The sequence below is a fragment of the Ursus americanus genome, chromosome 8, assembly GCF_024610735.1.
Source record: "Ursus americanus isolate L20-20 chromosome 8, mUrsAme1.1.p, whole genome shotgun sequence".
Classification (NCBI taxonomy): Eukaryota; Metazoa; Chordata; class Mammalia; order Carnivora; family Ursidae; genus Ursus; species Ursus americanus.
This window is the reverse complement of record NC_142134.1, coordinates 81312309-81328600: the sequence shown is the minus strand read 5'-3', so window position 1 is coordinate 81328600 and position 16292 is coordinate 81312309. Positions and strand designations below refer to the sequence as shown.

General features: G+C 57.7%; 1 protein-coding gene across 3 annotated transcripts in view; it reads left to right on the top strand.

The window, feature by feature from the left end:
* RGS12 (regulator of G protein signaling 12) overlaps positions 1 to 16292 on the top strand; it is a 109736-nt gene that overhangs the window by 41749 nt on the left and 51695 nt on the right. The gene's annotated exons all lie outside the window — the stretch shown is intronic.

Here is a 16292-nt window from a genome sequence, read left to right as displayed (position 1 = left end):
CTGTAGGCCCAGAGTGGACCGCAGGGGCATCTCTGCCCCGCAGGTGTTTCGTCGGGCACAGATCGGGGCGTGAACCCACGGTCTCCATGTTTGTGAGAGGGTGCCGGTGCGGAAGGCCCAGGAGACAGGCCAGGGGGCAGGGGTGCTGAGCTGAACGTGTACAGGCATAAAGGGGAGCTGTGCTCCCGAGACCAGCGTGGGAGGCCCGGGTCTCTAGAGGTCCTCCGTCCAGCTGTTGCCCCCCCCCCCCATAGCAGGGAGCAGGAGCAGGGGAGCGGGGAGCGGGGAGCGGGGTGGGGTGAGTGCAGGTCACTGGGGGCTTCTCTCCTTAGCTGTTTGGACCAGTGTGCCAGAAAGTCCTATGCGGTGCAGAATGTGTGAGACTGTTTGTGCGACAGCTGTGAGCGTGTGGGGTCAGCAGACGGTGTTGGAAAGGTGCTTGTCCAGCACAGCTGTGACGGCTCTCACGGGTGGGGGTAGGAAATGGCCCATGAGCCCCCAGGGCACAAGGGAAGGGAGAAGAGTGGCCCCGATTTGGTGCAGGTGTGTCAGGAAGGCTCTTGGACGGAGCTGGGGGGTGCCCGGCGCTTGGCCAGGACCCAGGGAGGGGGTCGAGGGTCACTAGATGAAGAAAGGTGCCTGGGCCTGGGGACACAGGTGGGAGGCCTGTGGTACTGGGGATATCCTGGAAGGAGGCATGGCAGGCTGTAGCACATTTGTGGCAGGGGGATGGCAGTGGGGAGCCGGGATAGGTCTGTGGCCAGAGATGGGCCCCTCTGAGGAGGGAGTGTTCATGTCGAGCCCTCGATGCGAGGGGCCAGGACGTGAAGGTCTTGGGGCCGGAAGGCAGGGAGGGGCAGGCTGAGACCTGGGGTCTTATTCTAAGGGAGGCTTTTGGGTAAATTGACAGGAGGGAACTGAGGGAGAGAGTGATGTTCTTGTGTTGAGTGCGGAGAACTCGGGGTGTGTATTTGTCGCCTGGGCCAGTGGGGCTATGGGGAAGGCCCTGTGGCAGACGCAGGGGCAGAGCAGGAGGGGCAGGGCCCAGACCTTGCTGGAAGCCACTGTGCAAGCTCTCCAGATGCACTCCCTGCCTACACGAGCTCCCGGGGTGTCGGGAGGCTCAGCAGGAGCTCTGGAGTTTCTGAATGACGGGGGGAGCACCACCGTCAGACAGAACAGGAGGGGTGGGAGAGCCAGCAGGAGCCCTGGAGCTGGAGCCCAGGAGAGAGCTGGGGGATCTGGGGCTGGGCAGAGAGGCGGTGGTTAGGGCCAGAGTCTGCACACAGTGGCCTGCAGGCCAGAGGCTTATCATGCGAATACCATTTTATAGTCACACAGTCACACCATTCCCATGTCTGTGCTGTTGTCGCAGGGGCAGAGTTGGGTGGTAGGACTGTGACCCACAGACCTGAGAGTGTTTCCTCTTGGCCCTTCTCAGAGCAAGTGTGCTGACCCTAGTGAAATCCACCGTCCCTGGGCTTGCTGTGGCCCTGCGAGGGGGAAACGACCTGGCTGTTCTCCAGACTGTGGGCTCCTTCAGCCTCTCCTCCCTTTCCAGATGGGCCTTCTGGTGAGTGCCAGGCCCACCTGCCCTGCTGCCTCTCTGGCTGTAATCGGCATCCCATGGGGAGCACCCCATTGCTCCTCCTGGCTCTCCCAGTGCCCATTCCCCCCCCCCCCCCCGCCCCGTCCGGTCCTCCCTGTCGAGGGGTCTAGAGCCCTGTGCTGGGAGGAAGTTGGCTGGGGAGACCGCCCAGGTGTGGTTAGCAGGGACTGGCAGTTTGGGGTCTGGACAGCAGAGGGCGCTGAGGTCATGCATTTCCTTCCAACCACCCAGCCCTGGGGGTGGCTGGAGTGCCTGCAACCCTGAGGTTGGGCTGCTCCCCCTGTTCCTCTCCCTCTGCCACGCTGGACCTTGGTAGAGTGTGTGTGTTCCAGAAGACCTGGGAAGTCCTGTCGGGACCAGGGCAGGAACCCATGAGAGGTGCCTGGGGGGGGCGGGAGGCTGCTGCCAGGAGGACCAGAATAGGGCGGGGGCGGGGGCTCTTCGGTAGGCCCCCTCACCAGGATTTTCTAGGTGGCCACAGAGGGTTCTCTCTGCCTGGCCTGCCTGTGTTCGCACTGGAATGCCCTCTGCTCCCTTCTCATCTGCATGCTCTGGCTGGCCTCTCCCCCTGACTGCTCCCTGAGCAGCTCTGACCCAGTCCCACAGGGCCTCTGCTGCCATTCCCAGGTGCTTACACTGGATTCCCAGCCCAGGACAGACCCCTGAGGGAGCAGAGGGCCTCTGGGCTCTCTCCAGCCGGGTGACGCACCACTGCGTGCTTGGTACCTACTTCCTGTTGTCCAGTTTCCTGGGCCAGAGCTCCCCATCGAAGGCCCCTAGCTCTTCTGCTAGGTAGCTCACATGGTCAGGCAGGCCTGGAGTTGGGGGCCGAGGACCCCCCACCCCCCTGCTGAGCTGGCACTCTCCCCGCTGTCCCTCTGCGCGGCTCCCTGCCCTGCTGAGGCCGAGCCTGTGCAGCACCACCCGCCCCACCACCCCCGCCAGAGTCTCTTACACCCAAACCCTCACTTGCTCTTACTAGGGCCGGTCTCTGTGGGCCCAGGTCTGAACTCGGTCCCAGCTGGCCCTGAGCCAGCATACCCGTCAGAATAGGGAGGATGTGATGGTGAGTGTGTCTGGTGTCCTGAACGCTGGCCCTCAGCAGCTCCTGGGACTCTGGGACACTTGGACGGACTGGGAATCCCTGCTTCCCCTGCAGGTGAGCCGCGCTGGGAGCCGAGGGTGCCATCCGGCGTAGGGGGTCTGTCAGCAGATTTGTGCCCCCATCCCTTCCCTCTCCTCACCCTACAGACAGCAGAGAAGAGCAGGCCGACAGCCGGGGGGAGACACAGAAAGCCCCAAAAGGACACAAGGACTCAGAGAGACAGCAGCGCGTGGAGCCGGGTGGGGGCAGGCCGCCGTCCGGGCCACACGAGACAGACCACACAGACAAGAGGAAATTGCACTTCCTCTGCTGGGGTGCAGGCATTTCTGTCTGAAGTGATTCAAATAAAAACAAGCTTGGCCCCTGAGTGGTAGTGTGGACGGCTCAGCGCCTGGGTGCCGGCTTTTCTCGAGGTCCAGGCCTGAGGTCCCACGGGGCGCCCTGTGGGCGTGGCCCTCCTAGCCTGCAGTCCCGTTCCGTTCATGGTCCCTGGTGGCTCTGGGGTCTGGCAGGCCTTTGGGGCTGGTGGCTTAGTGTAGGCCCCTCGGAAATTGGTATGGAAAGTAACCAGGGTCACAGAGTCACGGGTTTGATGCACCCACGAAAACCTGCCAGAATGTGTCCTTTGAAGGTGTGTGTGGGTGTGTGCGTGTGCGTGTGCGTTGGAGGGTGAAGTTGGGCAGGGGGGCTGGTGAGTGTCAGGGTTGGGGAAGGGAGGGTGGCGTGTGTCCCATCTGTTTGCCCTCTGGGCCTGGCCAGATCCTGGGTCAGCCTTGCCAGTCTGCGGTTGGTACCACACAGCACCCTGCCTGCCGCTTCCCTGTCTTCCGGCCACTGGGGGAAGGAGGTGGGCTTGCGGGCTTTGTCTGCCAGACTTGCTTTATTCCCGGGAAAGGTGGACTTGTTCGTGTGTCCAGGAGGCCTGTTTGTAAGTGGAGGCCCCCACTTTCCTTCATACTGCCGACTGTCCTGTTTGGGAAAGATGAATCCTGGTGAACAGGTGGAGTGGGTAGGCCATGGTACTTAAAGATGAGGCCCTAGTGAGGGCAGGGGCTCTAGGCCCCTCCAGGCCTGGCGGGTCAACCACGGGAGCCCTGGATGCCCAGGAGGGTTGGAAGGAGCTCTCCGGCCTGAGGCCTGTTTCATCACCCCTGCCCGGCGCAGGGGGCAGGGGGGGCGGTGGGGGGACCTGGTGCATCGCTCCCCACCTGCCAGGGGCCCATGCTGTAGGCTGCTGCTCTCATCCCCACCTCTCTTACCTGGTCCTAGCCTTCCTTGCAGTTTCCCTGTGTTCCCAGGCCTATCCCCCAGCCCTGGGCTGTGCTCTCCCTCTCCGGCCCCTCCCTCGCTCGCCCCCCAGCGTCTCCCATGCTGTCAGGCCAGGCACTTCTGTGCGTGGTGGTGGTGGCGGTGTGGATGGTGATGGCAGCTTCTGCCCCTTCCTCACTCTTGCCTTGACGTCAGTTCATACTTTGGTTGTGTGTGGATCTGTTGAGAAAAGCAGTCGGAGGCATCTTGAGCTGATGCCCATGTTTTGTCTGTAAGGTCTTCACCTTTCAGGCAGGCCCTGTACGTTTCTGCATTAAACCCAGTCCTGTGCTCCGTGTCCCAGATTCCCTTCACTGAATGCTCACGGGAATGCTCATGTTTCTCCTGCGGAAAAGCAAAAGTCAGGATGGGCTCAGCATGGTCAGTGCTGTCAGCTGAGGGCCTGACAAGCCCGAGGGCCATCCCCCCAGTCTCTTGACCCTGTGGGCGTTGCGTTTGCAGCCCCGGACAGGAGGCTTCCCGAGGTCTGCGGCAACCTAACTCTCCAGGCGGGGCTGAGCCCTGGAGCCGTGCAGATGAGACCTTGACATGCACAGCATGGTGCAAAGAAGCCCTTTGGGGTGAGCGGCCTGCCCTTGAGTCTCCAGAAAGTTAACAGGTCATTTTGCAGTGACACGTAGGTTCTAGACTCAGTCTAGAGTTTCTTCTTCCTCTGTCCACCAGGATCTGCCGCGGTTCCCTCACTCTCAGCTTGTACCAGGCGTCGGAAGGCAGACGAGGCAGATCATGGGACAGAGATAGATGCGTGAGACGGGTGTTAGGAATACGACCGAATCCGCAGGTTGGCATCACATAAACTCGTGCATATGGAGGCTTATAATAGAATCGTCAGCAACTGTAATTAAGGCTGTGAACTGCGCCACGCTGCTAAAAAAACAAATTCTCTGCAGCTGTTGTACTGACTGAGAATTACCCCTATCAGCTGAAGTTTTATTCTTCTGATTTGGTAGAGGAAATACTTGAAAAATGATCTCACAGCGCGACTTATGTAAACGGCTTTTTTTTTTTTTTTTTTTGTACATGAGACAATTGAGATCGAGTCTGAATCCCTGGCAAACCACAGCTTCCTGCAGTGTCCTGTTGCCATGGGTTACGAAGGGAGCAGAGTGGAACTTCATCTGAAATGTCTTTAAACTTCCCTGACGTGCACAGGCATGCTGCCGCGTCAAATGGTATAGAGTAGATCCGCGCCTGTTGTGGGTCGGAAGTGTTCTTGTCTTAAGATGAATTTGGGAAAAGGGCTGTCAAAGGAAATGCACATGTTAAATGATCAGCAGGTAAGTTATTCCAGCTGTTTCTTGTCATTTAATGGATTTTTTTGTAAGAAAACTTGGCATCTCCATGACTGCTTTGTTTTTAAACTGGCCGGTGAATGCTAGATTGTAGGTGTCAACTTTGAAAACACTGCTGTCCGTGTCTGCATCACGGAGCTCTAGTACTCGCGCGGGGCTCTGGGACCATAGGCCCCTGGGGTGAGGCTGGGCAGGGCGGGTGGGCCCCACTGGGCCGGGCCAGCCCCCCCTCCCCCAGGCTCCCAGCTGCTTGCCTTGCCCCTACGGAGAGCATCCTTCTCTCCAAACGGCAGTAATGCTAGCAGATTTTAAAGACAAGTGAGCTCATTGTGTTGAATTCTTAAACTTCAACTGAATTATTAAAATCTATCTTACTCTTGAAATCACCATTTTATATCTAATATTTTAAAATATAATGAGTTGATTCTGCTTTGTACACGTACATAGGGAACTCCCGGCATAGGGATTATTATCCGAGCTTTTATATAAAGTTGGACTTACTATGAAGCTTTTTTTAAAAAGGTTTGAGATTTTAAAAAGAATGTTTATTTTCCTGTTGTGCCTGTGTACATGTATGAAGCAGAAGATTGTCACTAATTACGGAGTTACCGGTTTTAAATTCATTCTTTTCTGAGAGTTGTTTTATCTTGATGTTTTCCTGATGTCTAACTGGAGCCTCCGGGGGCTGCAGGGGTCAGTTCAGAAGTGAGGGGTTCGGATGTGAGGTGGAGGAGAGGGAGCTGCCTCCTTCCCTTTACATGGAAAATAGGAATAGGTCAGTTGGAGAGGTGAAGAATTATCCTTATGCAGTGAGTGCAGATTTTAATGTATTTTAAAAATAGGCTGTACTTTGAAAAGCCCAGGTGCTACTGACGCTCACACGGGAGGGTGGAGAGGAGGCTTTGATGTTTACGGGCGTGCCTGCCTCCGCTGCCTCCGGCTGCCTCGTGTCCCCGTAGACCCCACTCCTGGTCCTGGATGGCAAAGTGAATTTTGGATATATTGTGTCCTTCGTGGACCAATTAACCGGTTAGTCATTTGTGCAGATGTGTAGGCTGCATTTTCAGTCCAATGGTATGTAAAGGCAAGTTTTAGAAAATGTTGGTTTTTATTCTGAGTAGTAAAAAAAAAAAAGGTCACTAAAAATCTGCCTTTGTACTTGCCTGTATAAATGTTTTGGGTCCCTTTTGGAATTGTTGCAAATGCTCAAACTGGCAAATAAGTTGTTGGCATGGGTGTGTGACAATCTGAGGGTATGGTCGTGCTAAGCCGTGGTACGGGAGCCGCTCCCTCCCCTCTGGGGTCCAGGCGGTACCGGAAGGTCCTGGGATGAGAGGTGGGTACTGCGTGCAGCTCTGCCGAGCTCCAAGGGGGCCCGTGGGAAAACGGGCAGGAAGAGGGTCCTCGTGGGGGGCTAACCCCACAGGCACATGGTGCGAGGGGAGGAAGACTGGGGGGCCCGTGTGGGAAGGTGGCTCCGCGCCTCACGGGCTCTGCCATCCTAGGCCAAGCGCTTCTCCCTGTGAGCCTCCGCCTGTTGGTGTGAAAGTGGGGGTGCCCCAGGGGGGCTAGGCCGCTATCCGCGGTGCGTGTGTGTGCTCAGTCAACCCCGTGAAAGGCTGTGTTTCTCGCAAGCGCCTTTTATCTCGAGGCAGAGAGCCCTCCCGCCTTCATAGGAGCTCTTTCCCACAGTCACTTCAGGAGCACAAAGGACAGCCGGTGGTTGCTGGCCCAGAAAAAGTGCCAGGCTCTCCCTGGCCAAATGAACAGATCACAGTTTCTCCATCTTTTAAGAAGTGAAGTTGAGCGGAAGTAGACTTGGGACACGCAGATGTGCCCCTTTGTCAGAACGAAGCAGTCCGTCATCCTCAGACCCCATCAGGGTGGGTGTCGGCCGCAGGGGCTGCTGAGGTGCTGTGTGGGGGACACAAAAACCCGCAGCCCAAAAGGAATAGGAATTGTCACAAGAAGCAAGCTGCGGCAAGCACCCATGGACCCACTTGGGGGGCTGGGCCTCCCGTCCGGCGCTGTGGCCGCGGCCGGCAGGTGAGAGGCCCGGGGCTGCAGCGGCCCCCGCCCCACCTCCCACTGTCCTGCTCAACGCCTGCCAGGCCAGGCCCTCCCGAGGCAGGCAGGGCTGCCCACGGACGTTAGTCACTCCCGGGTTTTGTCCCTCCCTGCCTGGTCGTAAACCACGGAGCCTGCTGGGCCACACGCTTGGCAGAGTTTGGTCGTTCAGGGGCTTGGAAGCACATCTCATGTCACAGATGCCTTTTGAGGTCTGTCTTCCCTGGGCGGCTGCCTTCAGGCTGCTAGTGTGTGAGGGAAAGAACTTTCCAGGGACCAAGGGGCTTTGACCTCCTCGTGCACTGGAGCTCTGGGTAGGATTTGAAAATAAGAAGGGCAGCACTAGAAGGACACAGTGGTGTGTTCTGTTCTAGGCAGTGCGGGATGAGCGGTGGAGGCAGCCGTGCCCGGGGTGCCTGGTCTGGGGCGTGCAGAGGGCGAGCAGGTTGCACAGAAAGCCCCAGAGAGGCTCGAGGAAGACAGAGTGGTGGCGGTGAGGAGGACCGGCCAGGCTTGCACCTGGCTAAGCGCAGGCGGGAAGGGGAAGAAGGCAGAGCCGGGCAGGGCCAGCTGTGGCTCCAGTCACGGGCCCACGGGGGTGGGTGGGGGGAGCTGAGAGCGGGGTTAGGTGTCCCCAGGGGAGGCCGCGTGGGCTGCCCGGCTGCCAGGCTGCTGTGGGATGGGAGAGAGCGTGTTAGGCATGCCCTTCTGTGGGCCGATGTGCCAGGCCGCCTCCCGCCCGGCTGGCTCCGAACCTCTGGGATGAGCGGGGCAGGCTGCACAGAGTTCTGCATTTGGCTGAGTTTCTCTTTTTTTAGCTCAGATGAACGGACTTCTCTTCACTGCCCACCTCTCCTATCGGCCTGTCCCACTCGCGGGGCTCCCACAGTGCCGAGCAGAGCTGGGGTGGAGGGCCGAGGGCCTGTGTCTGGCGGGCTGGTCTCTGCCTGGGCTGGGCCTGAGTGACTGGCTGTCCGTCAGTCAGTGCGTACTCTGCCCCAGAGAGCTTTCGACCCTAAAACCAGTGTGGGAGGGGCTGGCATCTGTCGGACCCCACTTAATGCACTGGTTACACAGACACATTCTTCTCTCAGGCTCTGCTCCTGGCTGTCTGCATCAGACCTCCTTGTCTATTTGCGGGAGACTTCAGTTTCTGTCCGCACGTCTTCCCCTTTCTTTTAGTAGGAAGTGGGCCACCTTGCACCCGCAGCTCTCCATCCGAGATATTCGCTGAAGATGGTCCTGTCTTCTGCTCCCCCAGTCCCAGTCAGCACACGGGTTCCTTTCCCTGATCCCGTGCACCGTCCCTTCTCGCCTTCTGTCCCAGAACAACTTGTCTGGGGGTGCTTGTCATCGTCCCACGAAAGAAAGGCCAGATCTCCTAAAACAGCAGGATTTATCTGGGTGTCCCAGCGTTTGACCAGCTTTCCTGGAGGCCCCATTCCCTCGGGATCCCTCCCTGGCTTCTCTCCTCCAGGTGCCTCGGAGCTGTCACCTAGAGGCTGCCTTCTCCAGCCTGCTTCTGCAGCGGGGACCCCTGGCTCCAGACCCGGCAGCAGGTCCGTGTCCACTCCCTGCTCCCTCTGGACATGCAGGAGGTGGGTGGGAATAGTGGCCAAGTCGGACTTGGGCTTCTCCCTCGGTCTCCCCTGCCCCTCACTCAGGCCATCCCTTGAGCCCTCCGTGTCGGTAGGCCCGTGGGCTCGGCCCTCCCAGTCTGTCCCTGCATTCTTCCTTCCTCGCCCCCACCTTGCTGTCTTGCCTGCAGCCCTGGGTGCTGCTCACTCTTCCCTGCATCAGCCCATGTCCAGCGACACCCTGCAGGGACACCTTCGTGTGCCCTTCTCAGCGCCATCCTCTCCCATGGCACCTGACTTGCCCAGACAGCAGGGATCTGACATTTTTGGATTCATCTCCAGCACCCAGCGGAAGCACCTGGGGGCGGAGCTGCCCGGTCTGGGTGTGCGGCTTTGTTGCAGGCATCCCGCGAGTGCAGGAGGCATTGATGCCTGGAAGCAATCTCAGCTGGATCTCCCCCAGCCCAGCCTGACCCTGAGGGTGGAGGCCACGCCCCCTGACCCACAGGGCAATTGCTGGAGCTCAGCGGCTGCTGGGAGCCGATGGAGCCGGCCAGGGGAGGATGGAGGGCTCCAGCTTGAGGCTCAGCTCTGCTGGGCGAAGGTTTTCAAACTACCAACACATCTCGGCCTTTACGAGAAAGTGCATCCCTGGGGCTGGGCTTCCACTTCACACGAGACTGGGGCTTGGATTCTGCCCTCCTGCGAGTCCCTGCAGGTCCCATTCCTGCAGAAGGAGCTCCTCCGCAGCAGCGTCCGTCTGAGAGCTGGACGCATTACCGCCTCCCGCACGGAGCGTTCCAGGGAGGCCGTGCTTACCTTCACGTCACTGGTGGGCACTGCTGTCCTGTTGGGATGCGAAGTCGTGGGCGTCATCCCAGACCTTCTGCTACTTCCCACCCCGTGTCTTTCTTGAACTGGGCCAGCCGGTTAGGAAATGGGATTTGCAACCTTTATGTCCAAGTCAGAGGATTGTTGGGTGGAGTCAGATGTTCACACTGAGTGCCTGGCGTTCGTGTGGAGCCCGTGTGCATGACAGGACCGTTCACTGTCGAACTCTTGGGAAAATGCTGTCATTGTGGGTTTGGCCTGCTTGGGTCTCTTCTGATCTTATTAAAGAATGAAGAGGTCTTTGGGATGCAGGCGCATACACGCACACGCACATGCATTTTAGAGAGAGAAGCCCAGGTTGGATTCCGAGCTTGGGCTCTGCCCGCATCTGACTGAAGGCCCTCGATTGCGCCATCGCCTCCCCCTCAGGCTGCACACACCGTGTGCTCTGCTATGATGGCTCCACCCTCCCCCGCATCATGCAGCCGTGAACACACCCAGGGTGCCTTCGCCCCGTGTCATCGCCCCATGTCGTCCCTGTTTCCCGATCACAGAAAGGCTTTATTAGGAACATCATGGCTTGAACCTTAGAAATATGCGCCTCTTCCCTGCGTCCGTGGGAGCCTTATGTCTCCCATGGGAGCCGGGCGTCGCTGTGCTTGGACCTGCTGGAAAGCATAGTGGGGGGCGTGTGTGCTCGTGGCTCATGTGCGTGGCCACGGAGAGAGACAGGAGTGGGATAAAACACTGTGGCATCCAGCGTGGGGACAGGCGCCGAGCACAGCCCTCTCGCCTGGCCTCTGGGAGTTCTGTGGGAGGTCACTCCTGTGTCCCGCCTCCGAGGGACCTGGGAGGCGACCAGCAAGGGCAGACATCAAGGCTGTGGTGGGCCTGCCTCAGGGGCCTGGCAAGGAAGGCTTCCCCAAGGGGGCAGGGCTGACACCGCAGCCAGGTAAGGGGGCTGGCCGGGTGCGGCCACAGGTGGGAGCAGGGGCGGGGGGTGGTGAGGGGTGCTCCAGGCTGAGGGCACAGGAGGGGCTGGACCTTCCCGCAGCGGCTCTCAGAGCCCTGGGACTGCTCTCCACGGGGGATGTGTGTGCTGCCTTGAGCGCGGCATGGATCCCGGAAGTACTTGGTGTTTGCCTTTCACGGTCTTCTATCCGTCTTAATTCGTTGTTGACAAATGCGGCCCGTGGCCCCTGCATTGATTTGACAACTCCCGTGGGGGTCATGGCTGGGCGTGAAGACCCCTGGGCCCACGGAGCCCAAGTCAGGGCCCAGCCACCCAGCAGGCCCCACACGGACCTGCTTTCTTCTGCACTTGGTCCAGCGAGGAGTCACTTTAAACTTAAATGATCAAGTTTTCATTATTTTAAAAATTTTTTTAAAGATTTTATTTGAGAGAGAGCGTGCGTGGGAGAAGGAGAAGCAGGCTGTCCGCTGAGTGCCGATCCCACGACCCCGGGATCTTGACCTGAGCGAAAGGCAGGCACTTAACCGACTGAGCCGCCCAGGCGCCCCTGTGATGAGGTTTTTAAAAAGTCAAATAAGTACATATTAGATACAAACAGGAAGTGTGAAGTTCTTACGGTTTTTCATCACTCGGGTTATTTATATTCTCTTTGTATTCAGAACATTTGATGCATTTGGGTAACTGACAGCCTTTGGTCTCTTATTTTGGACTCAGTTATGACTGATTAATACTTTTTATGTCCAAGATTGGAGATTTCGTCAGAGGCTCAAAATTGAAAATTGGCATTATATATTACCATATATCAGAGTCATTTGGTGACGATACAGTTTAATCCTTGCTCTTGTCCAATGTTACAAACAGTGTCAGCCTATTTGATAAAGGCTAGATTCGTCATGTACTTCCGTTCATATTAATGATCTGAAATTTTCACACCATTAATTCAAAATAAACAATCCGTGGAATGTGTGTGGTCCCGATTTCCTGCTGGGAATGAGTCTGATTTCCACTCAACTGTCAGGTTGAAAGGCTGAGCCGAGGAATGGAGACCGTTTGAACTTAAACTGTGCTGCGTCTGAACTACTGTGTGTCTTTCAAACCAACCCCAGTCCCGCAGGCATACGGTCTAGAACACTCTCGTCCCGTTGGGCACGGAGAGATGCTAACGTGCCGGGACCTTTCCCCCGGCAGCTTGTTTAACGGTTCTCCTGCTTCTGTAAGTGGACCACGGAGCTGTGGGGATGCAGGAGGAGCCCACGAGGACAGACTGGTGGGAACGAGCTACTGATCCCGATTGGCCCGGGTAGCAGAGTAAGCGTCAGGGGTGCTCCGCTGTAATTCATCAGAATGTTTGTAGTGGCCCAGTGGCCGCAGTGTGCGGAAACCTGGGGAATGCCTGACTGTAAGTCACCCTGAGCGGCAGGCGTCCCCTCTTGGGGGGCGCTCCATGGGAAGGATCTGGGGGGGGTTTCTGAAGCTTTACCATTTTGGACGGCTTCCCCCCCGTCAGCCGGGCTATGCTAAAAAAAAAAAAAATTGCAAACCAGGCTTTAAAACGGTAACTTGGGTCAGAATCAGACTTGTCGTTGATCCTGAGGCAAATAGCAATGATTTGGGGGTTCCCCGTCTTTTCCACCTCCCCGTTGTTGACAGGTTGTCTGCCTGTGCCTCCTCACCCCCCTCGCCGAGCGCTGAGCACCGGCCGCTGGCGAAGCCCTCCGTGCCCCATGCTCCCTGCAGGGCGCCTCCCCGCCTCCTCCCTGCCAGCGCCTGTCGCCGTGCGCAGACCACTTCACCTCTTTAGGCCTTACCTCCTCTTGGAGCGAAGGCCCCTGATCCCTGCTCCTCAGCCTGCTTGTATCTCAGGGGCGAAGGAGTTGGGGCGCTGAGCAGGGATCGGCTGATGTCATGGCCCGGCTCTGCCACTGTGTGCTTGTAAAGTAGAATAAGTATTGGACAGTAAACAGAAGAATTAGGTTAATGGTAATTATACACTATTTATTTGCAAATGAAATAATCTGGTTAAGAAAAGTCATCACCTATTTCTCCAAAAATATGTGAACTTGGAAGAGGACAGTGGTTTTATGTCCAGATAATATTTTTTTAAAGATTTTTATATAAAGATAATTTATTTTTAAAGATTTCATTTATTTTTTCGAAGGAGGGAGGGGCAGAGGCAGAGGGAGAAGCAGACTCTGCACTGATCAGGGAGCCTGACTCGGGGCTTGATCCCAGGACCCTGAGATCATGACCTGAGCTGAAGGCAGATAGATGCTTCGCCGACTGAGCCACCCAGGCGCCCCGTGCCGAGATGATATTAAAGCGCGTCTCCACAGAGCTCCGCCCGGGGTATGAGCGTCACCAGGGCAACACGTCCAGAGCGGAGGTCAGAGGCCGTGGGTGAGGCTGTGGAGCTGGCTCCCCTGTGACGCTGCCTCACACTGTAGTGCTCTGGGAGCAATCCCAGCGTGCGTGAGAAGGTGTGGGGTGGTTGGGGGACCTCGGTGACCTCTGAGCCCTTACTGGCCCCCCCGGGAAGAGCCCACTAGCCCACGGGTTTCCTGATACCCAGAACTTTCCTTAGCATTTTAAAGATTTATTTATTTATGTACCTGGTTGGGGGGGGGGCAGAGGAGAGGGAGAGAGAGGATCTCAAGCTGAGCTCAGAGCCCTCTGCTCGATCTCACGACCCCGAGATCATGAAGTGAGCCGAATCCAAGAGTCGGACGTTGAACTGAGGGCACCAGCCAGGCACCTCGAACTTTCCTTAACATTTTAAGCTTGGGAAATGCTCTTTGGGCACAGCTTCCCAAACTGGGGGAAGGGAAGGAAATGCACACGTGAGGCTGTGGCTCAGAGATATTGAGTGCCTCCTGGAACGTGGAGAACAGCGGAGGCACCCGGAATGCTGGGCGCCCCTTCTGGAGGACGTGCTTGAGGGGTCCCCCAAGGGGTGGCCTGAGGGCAGTCAGCTCCGGCACCAGCAGGACAGCAGTCCTTTCTGAAAGAGTTCTCTGGCCCCGCATCCAGGCCTCGAGCCTCTCCTCCCCCTGCTCGCTTCGACCCTCTGGTCTATGAGCAGCTGCATGGGTGACCGTTCGCAGGGCTGCCTTCCAGTTCCCAGACTCTCTCTTCAGCGGCCTCCCCTCTGTTCGCCTCTCTCCCTGCTGTCTAAACTCAACGCCGTTCATTGTCAGATGCCTCGCAGAGGGCTGTGTTTCACGGCTGCCCCCTCACCTCCTCTTCTCTGGGTTACAGCCTCTACCTACGATTTCAGAGCTCTGGGGCTTTCTGTAGCAGAACTTTGCAGTGCCCGAGGGTCTGCTGTCCTGTCCGCTGCCTCTTTCCCCTGGGGGGGGGGGGGGGTTGAATTGTGGGCGGGCTCACTTTTTGGACCTCCTGCCGGTCTCAGTTGGGCGGCTTTCCTCCCAGAAGGATCCGGGAGCTGGGCATCTTTAACCTGAGTCCTGGGGTGTGCGCCCTGCACCCGGCACCCAGCCTGGCCCCTGGGTCCCGCCCAGTGGCTCCTTTGCTGGGTTGGAGCAGCGGTGTATTAAAAGCATGTTTGCGGGGTGCCTGGGTGACACAGCGGTTAAGCGTCTGCCTTCTGCTCAGGGTGTGATCCCGGCATTCTGGGATCGAGCCCCACATCAGGCTCCTCCGCTATGAGCCTGCTTCTTCCTCTCCCACTCCCCCTGCTTGTGCTCCCTCTCTCGCTGGCTGTCTCTATCTCTGTCAAATAAATAAATAAATAAAATCTTTAAAAAAATAAAAGCATGTTTGCTTCTGTACTGTCTTCACAATTTTTCTATAAATTTTAAACTCTTCTAAAAAATAAAGGATACTTTTTAAAAAAGCATATTGGTTGAGCTTTACCTTGGTCTCTTTGTGCTGCACCGAGGGCCCCACGGGCTGGAGTCTGCAGCGCCCCGCCCGCCTTGTCCACGCGGCTCCCCCCCCCCACCCGCTGCCGCTCCACGGCACCCACTCTCACCCCCACCTTCCTCCATGTCTTTCGGCTTCAGGGCCAGCCCTCTGTCCTGGATCGTGGTTATGGTTCATTTTGGGGATGGGCGTAGAGATTTTTAGTGCCTTTGCTTCATCTGCTGAAGTCTGAGGATGTAGTTTTCACCACGATTGTAACGCGAAGTTGACTTTGGCCTTTCTGTTTATGAAGTTTGCGTTTTATGATTAATTTCTCAGACATTATTATTGACAGTATTTCTGATTTTGGTGTGGCCTTGCAGATTTTCTTCTCATCATCTCCAGGGAATAATGTGCCTTTGATACTGCTGAATTTATAACATGGTTGTAGGTGATTTACTGTGAGGACTGGGAAGGAGCCTCGCCCACGCTTCTGTAGTGAAGGTTAGACCCCTGCTGGGGGAGGGCTGATGGCCCAGTGCTGGCTTGCCGGGTCCACACCCGCCTGCCCGTCTGGCAAGATGGAAGTATAAAAACTGGATACGCAACAATGTGTGTATTTGCTGTTGGGAATATCTTGCTAAGGTGCCAGGGTACTGTTTTAGAGTATTTCTGCCCCCGGGACTCAGGATGGTTTGAAACCGTGAGCAACCCCGATTCCAAAACCATCAGGACGTGGCTTCCCCAGGCTGTTGGAGGACAGGCCCTTTTTCTGGGGCAGAAGGCCATCCCTTAGCCGGGCCTTCTAGCCTTGCAGGTCTGAGTCCCACGAGGTGAGGGGCTCCGAATGGGAGAGGGTCCCCCATCTTCCAAGCAGGCTGGGAGATGAGGTTTAGGGGGGCCTGGTGCTAGGACTGGGCCGTCAGCCGGGCTGGGAAGACCTTCCTCACATAGCACACTGTGGTCTCACGTGCCTCAGCAGAGGGGGTGCGGGGTCCTTGTCCACGCCAGAGTGCCCGGGTCCTGTAGCCGGGACTGAGCCCCAGGGGGCTTTGGTCACCACCGAGAAGCGCGCGGCTGCAAGGGTTGGTCCTGCGCGTGGTGATGGCCGGGGGGCACTCGAGGGAGGCCGTCCTGGGGAACGCGGCCTCTGCTGTGGCCAGGACGTCCAGCAGGACTGCAAGGTGTCCCCCGCATGGTGACTCTGGGGGTCGCTCGAGGAAGGCCGTCCTGGGGAACGCGGCCTCTGCTGTGGCCAGGACATCCAGCAGGAGTGCAAGGTGCCCCCTGCAGGCTCCCGCGTCCTTCCCTCATGGGCTCCTTCCCACTTCCCGTGTCTGTGCACCCAGATCCTCTCCTTCCTCACCCGCTCCTCCCCTTTCCCCACTTCCCTACTGGCCTGTGGCCTGCGCAGCACCTGGGAGCCTTCCTCCGACTGGGCTTTTGTTATTCCGACTGTCTGTCCTTCCAGGACCTTCCTCATGGCCTCCTGTTTCCTACTGGCCTGTTGTCCTCTTGCACAACTTGTTCCTGCTTGCCCTGGTGCCTTTGAGCCAACCGCCTTCCTCTGCTCGGCTCCCACGCTGTCCAGGCTCCCTCCTGGAGGGTGGGCTGGGGCTGACCCCTGAGGGGCTGTCCCCGGCACCCG